The sequence below is a fragment of the Echinops telfairi genome, unplaced genomic scaffold, assembly GCF_000313985.2.
Source record: "Echinops telfairi isolate 266 unplaced genomic scaffold, ASM31398v2 ScPeMD7_18;HRSCAF=68, whole genome shotgun sequence".
Lineage (NCBI taxonomy): Eukaryota > Metazoa > Chordata > Mammalia > Afrosoricida > Tenrecidae > Echinops > Echinops telfairi.
In genome coordinates, this window is record NW_022103915.1 from 36928227 (window position 1) to 36934957 (window position 6731).

A 6731-nucleotide genomic window follows, 5' to 3' on the forward strand; every position below is an offset into this window, starting at 1 on the left:
GGCGCAGGGGAGGCGAGCTCTCCTGGGAGCTGAGAACCTACTTTTGTTTAAACCGAGTCCCAATCGTCACCTAGCCTCGGGTGGGGGGGCAGATGGACCCTCCCTGGGGCGTGGGGGTGGCAAAGTCCTCAAACGAAGACGAGGGTACAGCTTGGCTAGGACGCTGGTGGCTGCAAGGAATCTTCGGCGGCCCTTTCTGCAGCGCCTTTTGGGAGCGAGCTTGGAGCCAGGAGGCTCCCCCACCGCCACCCCCACCGGACATCGTTCGGGTTGGTTTGCGCAGGAATGCCAGGCTTTTCAAAGTGTCCTCGTGATGGGCACTTTCTAAATATGCACAGCCATGGGCTGATAAGACACCCAGCGTCTGGCTTCGAGGGTTAGTGGCCCGAAGCCGCGGGTGGGAGGCGCGGGCAGAGGGCAAGGGGGGGGGGTGTCCGCTCGCGGCCACGCGGTTTGAAACCTCCTGAGCGGCCTTGTTGGGAATGGCTCTGTTCACTCCGGGTCCCCCATTTCCAAGTCTTGCTTCTGGAACTGAAAACGATAAGAACTGTCCCCCCCTTTTCCCCCTCCGCACCCGCATCTCCAACAGGGCAGCGGCCCGGGTGACCCCCGCGGCTGCGTCCTCGAACGAAATGGGAGCGTCCCCAACGGACCGGCCGCCCCCAGCTCCCTCCACCCCTCGCTGGGCCCCACAATGCGCCCTTGTGCCGCCTGCAGCCAGGCCGGGGGATTGGGCGCAGGGGCGGGGGTGTTCGTCAGATATTTAAAGCAGAGCCGCGAGAACAAAGCCCGGCTTTGTGCTCCCCGGAGCCTGGGAGCGCGGAGCCGCTGGCGACCCGCGCGGAGAGCTCCCGGCGCGCATGCGCCAGGCGGCCGCGCAGCGTGCGGGCCGGCGATCCCCGCCCCCCACCCCGTTAACCCCTTCTGGGCTCCCTTCCCTAGGCAGGGCCGAGAGAGAAAGCCGCCTTTCATCTCAGGGCCATTACAGGTTTAATTGAAAAAAAAGAGAGAGCTGGTCACTTTCCATGTTTCTGTAGGAAGCACAGGCCATTAAAATGAAAGGATCTACCAATTAGGAATCCCGGTTGTAAATGACCAGGATTGATAGGACACTTGGGCCATGTAAAACTCAAGACATGGCGAAAAGAGGCCTTCTACGCATGTTAGAAGGGACGGCCTCTTCAAGTTTCCGCCATGATCTATGGGTTGGCGGACTACTCGGTTTCCCCTTGGGCCTTTGGAAGATGCTCAGGTTTACTGACTAACTAGGTGGTGGCTTCTGTGTGGGGCTATGAGCTTCAGGGTGCTTATTTATGCGTCAAAAAAGAAGTTAACTACTTGTCCATAGGGCAAATATGAACCGAAGAGGGTAATCCATCCGTGTGTACGCACCGGAGTTTCCCATAGCAAGGGCGCAAGAAGAAAAAGAAAGAAGGCAGTGGTGACGACCCGCATTTTGTTGTTGCTGGGGGTGGAGATGACACAAATCTCTCCTTGGGAGTGACTAGGCACAGCCAGGGGTGGTGGGGATGTGCACAGCACTCTTCATACTGGTACTAATTGCCCCGGAATATGTAAGGGAGGCAGTGACAAGCGGAGGCTGGGCGAAGTCCGCTTCTGGCTTTTGGCAGAAGTGAGTTATTCCTCTCCAGGTGGATGGAAGGGCAGTCTCAAACTGCTAGATGATCGGCTGGCTTTCCAACAAGGCGTGGGGGCCCAAGTGCACAACCTCCTGCGGAGCAAGTAAAGGGAGCTGAGGCACTAGAGGCTCAGCTCACCGCTTGTGTGCTGCTCTGTGCACCAGCGCGCTCTGCTTGGCCTGCGTGCATGCGTACATTTAGGGGATGGTCGACTTTCTCCTCTCATCCCAGCTCAATTACCAGGTGGTCACAAGGAAGCAGAGGGATTTTTGTGTGAGGTCTTCTTGGCAGTAACTAACTCCCTTACCATCATCCTTGACCTCTAGGTCTCCAGGGCAATGGCAGGGACTTCATTCGTGCCAGATCAGGTCCCTTAAAAGCCACCCTCCAGCAAGCTCAGATAAACGAGTTCGAGGCAACAGTCACGTAGCAAACTCATTCTCAGATGTGGGCTGGCCGGTTAGGATTACGAAAGTGTGCTTCCCCCCCTTTCTCCCACATTCTGCTTTCAGAAGTCTGGGGCTGGGGCAAAGTATAGGATTGCACCTTAAGATGTTGGCTAAGAGAACGTGTGGGATGAGTCTTGAAGAAGTCCTACTTCTAGGCAGGGACAAAGGTCTATGTCCTCTTGGCTTCCCCAGCCCAAAGCTCATTCTCTCTCTCTCTCTCTCTCTCTCTCTCTCTCTCTCTCTCTCTCTCTCTCGCGCGCGCGCGCGCTCTCTCGCTCTCTCAGCTCAATAGAGTAATTTTATCTTTTTAAGAAGTTGCAGTTGACAGTGTCCAAGATGGTAACCCTCAATTTGTTTTCTCCACGTATGCCTATCTGCTTCTCACCTCTTGAACCTGAACTTGGGCTGGCCACAGTGACTTAGTGGGCAACAGAATATAGGGACAGTGATTCCCTGGACTTTGCAAGGCTGGGCTATGGAAAGCCTTATGCCTGGGTCAGAAATCCGCCATTATCCTATAAGATGTGCAAACCACAGAGAGAGGCCAGAAATCAGTGCTCCTGTCAATAACCTCAGCTGAACTCAGCCAACAGTTAGCCTGACTGCAACCACAGGGGATTCTGGGTAAGAACCAGCTAGCTGAACCCAACCAACAAAGGTATAAGAAAAATAATTATCTACTTTTAATTAATTAAAAATTTGGTGGTCTAATTAATTAAACCACCAAGTTTTAGTGTGGACTGTTTTGTAGCAAGAGTTCATCAATAAGAAGGAAATGCTGGACAATGAGTGGAAAGCAGGGAGAGACTCTTGATATCTCAACGACTTGGAAGAGTTCTGTTCCTCTGTCTTTTCTACCCCGGCATCCCTCTCCTCCTCAACCCCCACTGCCAGTGGGTTTGATGAGCGGGACAACCCGTTAACAGGTTAACACATTGGGCTGCTAACCAAACGCTTGGGTGGTCACGTCTACCCTGAGCCACTTCAGACTAAACCCTGGCACACGGTTCTACTCTGACACCACGAATCGGAGTTGACTTGATGGCTTGTAGGGTATCACTCCGTCCCATTTCTCCTTTCTGAGCAATGCCTGGCATGGCACTACCACACACGCCTTGTATTGCTCACGCATTGCTTCTGGGTGTGACGGTGGGCACCTTGAGCGCAGGGCCATTTCATGTGATTCCTCTACTTCTCAGCACTAACAGATTATTCGAATGGTTCTAGTAGATAAATATGCAGAATAACAGCTGGAACAGCATTTCAAGGCCCTTCAGGGCTTTCTGAGCTTTGATATTAGATACTTATATCATCTCTCGCTGAGCCCACCCAGCAGCAAGCCACACTCTGGGGGAATCTAAATTCCACCAACACTGTGACTGCGCAGGGGACGCAGATGGGGACCAGAGACCCAGGTCTCAATCTCCTGCTTGGATGTAGCCTCACTGGGGCTTGAGAATCAGGGAGAGGACACATGTGACAGCTCTGGAAACCCCATAGGGGTTAAAACTGTGGAGGGGAAAGTCTCATTAAGGGGTGTGCTCTCACGACTCACTCGGGAAGCACTAGAAAGAGGTGAGAGCCCATCTTGGGAAGGACAGACACTTCGCCTTGCTTGAGCCTCCTCCAACATCTACGGACGTGTGTGTTCCGGCCCTATCAGGAACAGAAGTGGGGACACAAATCAGCTGGTGCAGAACCTGGCCTGCTCAGAGGTCCTGCTGAGCTCAGTGCATGCTCAGCACTGGGCAGGGATGGGAGGAGTCAAGCAGGATGAGGGTCTAGGGAGGACCTCCTTTCTTCCTTCACTAACTGTTTACTCGTGGCCTGGCTTCTGGCACTGGACCTACAGCTGGGAATAATACAGGTAGTCGGATAGTCCTTGCCTTTGGGGAAAGTTGTTGCTGATAGACCTCTCACTCAAGTGGGAAGAGCATGGCTCACTAGGGGAGTTGGTGGAGCGGTGATCTTCTCTTGTGACACCACAGCCTTCCACCTTCATTAAAGACCTACAACTTCCTGGTCTGCAGTGGTCATGAGTGGGGGTGCTAGAGCCACTAGATGATTTGGGTTCAAGTCTTGGTTCTACTACTTACTGACCCTGGGCAAGTTACTTAATATTTCTGGTCTTCAGTTCTTCATCGACACAAATAAGAATAGTAATAGTATTCCTTCATAGGCCTGTGCAAGGCGCGCACTTAGCTCTGTGTCTGCCACCTGTAGCTGTTCAAGAATTACTGGCTTGTATCCATGAACTTCCTATAAGGCTTGGGTAAGTTCTGCATATGAAACTATCAGCAAGATCTGGACTGAAGTCGTATGGGTAGCTTCTCCTTCGAATAAACAAAATGGATAACAAAGGAGGAGGGGGGAAGGGGGGCCTCACTTAGGAATGAAATTGTCCAGAGTCCAGGCTGCTCTGGTCATTTATTTTCTGAGAGGATCAAACAGAACCCAACAGACCCAGGTCTGATTTTTCTGGCCAAGATGTTCCCATAGAACCACTACCAATAACTGCCCCGCGTCCCCTGCATTTCACACCACACACCGCATTGAGAGTCTAGGCTCCTCTTTCTCAAACTCCAGGTTGTCTGGACCTCAGACCAACGAGGATGGTATGAGGGAGGGAGCAAAGGTGGAGAGGGCTTCGGAGGGGTCGCCGGGAGTTGGAGAGTGGCGGGGGGGATGTATCATGAGAAGAGAGAACTGAGGTTCCATCCTCACCCTGAGGTTCCGTTCCTTCACCCTGCTGCTTCTTTTTACTTTTAAGTACTTCTCCCTTTTAATTTCGCCTTTTTAAAGAGCTTTTTATTGTGAATTGGGTGAAGGTTTATAGTGCAGATCAGTTTTCCATTCAGCAACTCATACAGATTTGTTTCGGCTCATCGATGGCAATCCCCACAAGGTCACATAGCATCACGTATTCCACGGCCCCTCTGCATTTGCTATTTCCACGTCTCCTCCTTTCCTAACCATTTCGGACTTTGTCCTTGGGTAAATACTGCTCTTCTGATCTCAAATGGTTGATTATTATTCTCAGGTGTGTGTACTTCACTAGTGTTAACGATCCCTTTATAAAGCTGCCTATTGTTTGAAAATTGCCCCATGAGGGTAAATTTATGTTCAGACCTGAGCAGTGATGTCAGACCATGTTTTTGGTGGGTTCCATTAGTCTCTATCTGAACAGAAATCCTGGTTTTTTTTTTTTTTTTTTAAATGACTTTTAGTTTTATTCCACATTTTTCTTCTACTCTATCCAGGACCTTTTAAAAATTATGATTATTAATCATTTTATTGGTGGGCTCTTACAAATCTTATAACAATCCATCATTCAATTGTATTAAGCACACTTGTACATATGTTGCCATCAACATTTTCAAAACATTGTCTTTCGACTTAAGGCCTTGGTATCAGTTTCTCTTTTTTCCCTCCCTTCCCCACCCTACCACCCTCACGAATCCTTGATCAGTTATATATTATTGGTGTTATTTCATGTCTTATACTGCCTGTTGTCTCCCTTCACCCACGTTTCTGTTATTCGTCCTCCTGGGGGGTGGGCTGTATATCCAAACTTGTGATAGTTCCCCCTATCCCGGACCTTCTACTGTGGTCTTTTTCAGAGCAGTTGATAATGGTAGCTGGGCACTATCTAGTTCTTCTGGTCTCAGGGTTGTGGAGCCTGATGTTTACATAGCCCATTGGAGTAATTGTTTCCATATATCTTTGATTTTCTTTACTCTTCTCTCATGGAGGGAGGGACCAATTATCATGAGTTTTGAAGACAACAATCACTACTCATCTAAGTAGGATGTAGATCATTATCATTGTGGGCAATGTTATGTCAATAGACCTTGGTGTCCCCAAGATTATCCTGTGGCCTAGTGACTCATTCCCTCAAAGTGACTGGCTATGTCTAAAAGGTTTTAATAACTTAGTTCCCCCCCCCCCAATTCTACCATAGCCATGGATATAGTTACAGCAATATCTATATACAAATAGTCCCTGTCAAACCTATGTATATTCCTGGCTATCCTCCCACTCCCCCTTCAGTACCCATTTAGCCTGTGTATCTACTCAGGCATCTCCAAATAGACGCTGTGCCTTTCCTCCACTTCAAATTCTGATGTAGGAGAGCTGTGACTAACAGGCCCTATTTCCTTCCCATCAATCTCTCTCCACGATCACTTTCCTGCACCTTTAAAGTGAGCAGAATGCACACCATCTTTGGACTTTGAGGGGACTAGGCCAGGTGGATGGATCACAAACGATGTTAGGCTGGGGAAGCTGTTCTGAGAGGAGACAGCTGTCCCTGCCCAAGTGTACGGCTGCCGTTGCCAAAGGACCCCACAATGTGAGGCAATCAGCAAGGGGGACCACAGCCCTTTCTCCTGTGGCCAGTACGTGTTTGCTGGACTCACAATTCCTTTTCCAAGGCACGCGTCCCTGTTGCGCCACCATTCAGAAAGCACAGTGGGCCCAATCATTCTGACGATGGAAGGTGTTCTCTGGGCTGCAGCCTGGACCTCCACAAAGAGGGCCAATTTCCTGAGATGAAGCCCGCTTTACGGCATGTGTTAGGATCTAGCTGGGGGAAGGGACCCATATGACTAGTCAGTGAAGCTAGAAGTATCTGGGACAGGTC